Genomic DNA, 687 nt, shown 5'->3' on the forward strand with positions numbered 1-687 from the left:
CACCTTACAAAGCAAAATTTACAATGCCTGGTATCCATTAAAAAATTACCAGATATTCAACAAAGCAGGAAAATATTAAATCATAATGAAAGAAAAATCAATATATATAGACAGACCCAGAAATGACAAAGAGGATTGAATTAGCAGACAATGACAACAAAGCAACTGTTATAAATATATTTCAAATGTTCTAGAAGATTGAGTAAAGTAAGCATGGTAAGATACAGCATATAAAAAATTAATCATTTACGTGTCATCCTTGCACAGGGGCCATGCTAATCTCTGTATAGTTCCAATTTTAGTATATGTGCTGCTGAAGCGAGCACAAAAAATTAATCATTCAGAGATGAAAAATTCAATATCTCAAATAACAAATTCAATCGATAGAATTAATAGATTAAGAAAGTGTAGAAGAATGATTAGTGCTCTTGAAGACACAATTGAAACGATACAAAATAAAACACGGAAGGAAAAATACTGAAAATTAATGAACAGTGTATTGATGAGCTGTGAGGAAACATAAAAACATAAAATCAGACTAGAATGCATTTAATTGGAATCCAGAGGAAAGAGAAACAGGAAAATTAAAAAAAATTGAAGAAATAATAGCCAAAGATTACCATAATTTAATGAAAATTATAAATTCACATAACCAAGAAGTTCAGTGAACCTCAAGCACAAGAAATA

General features: G+C 29.3%; 1 non-coding gene across 1 annotated transcript; it reads right to left on the bottom strand.

Moving 5' to 3' along the window:
- Window positions 1–222: 222 nt before the first annotated feature.
- Window positions 223–326, bottom strand: LOC138421427 (U6 spliceosomal RNA). Its single transcript, XR_011249505.1, has one exon. It is a non-coding gene; the product is annotated as a U6 spliceosomal RNA (small nuclear RNA).
- Window positions 327–687: the final 361 nt, after the last annotated feature.

This window comes from Ovis canadensis, chromosome 15 (assembly GCF_042477335.2).
Source record: "Ovis canadensis isolate MfBH-ARS-UI-01 breed Bighorn chromosome 15, ARS-UI_OviCan_v2, whole genome shotgun sequence".
Taxonomy (NCBI): Eukaryota; Metazoa; Chordata; class Mammalia; order Artiodactyla; family Bovidae; genus Ovis; species Ovis canadensis.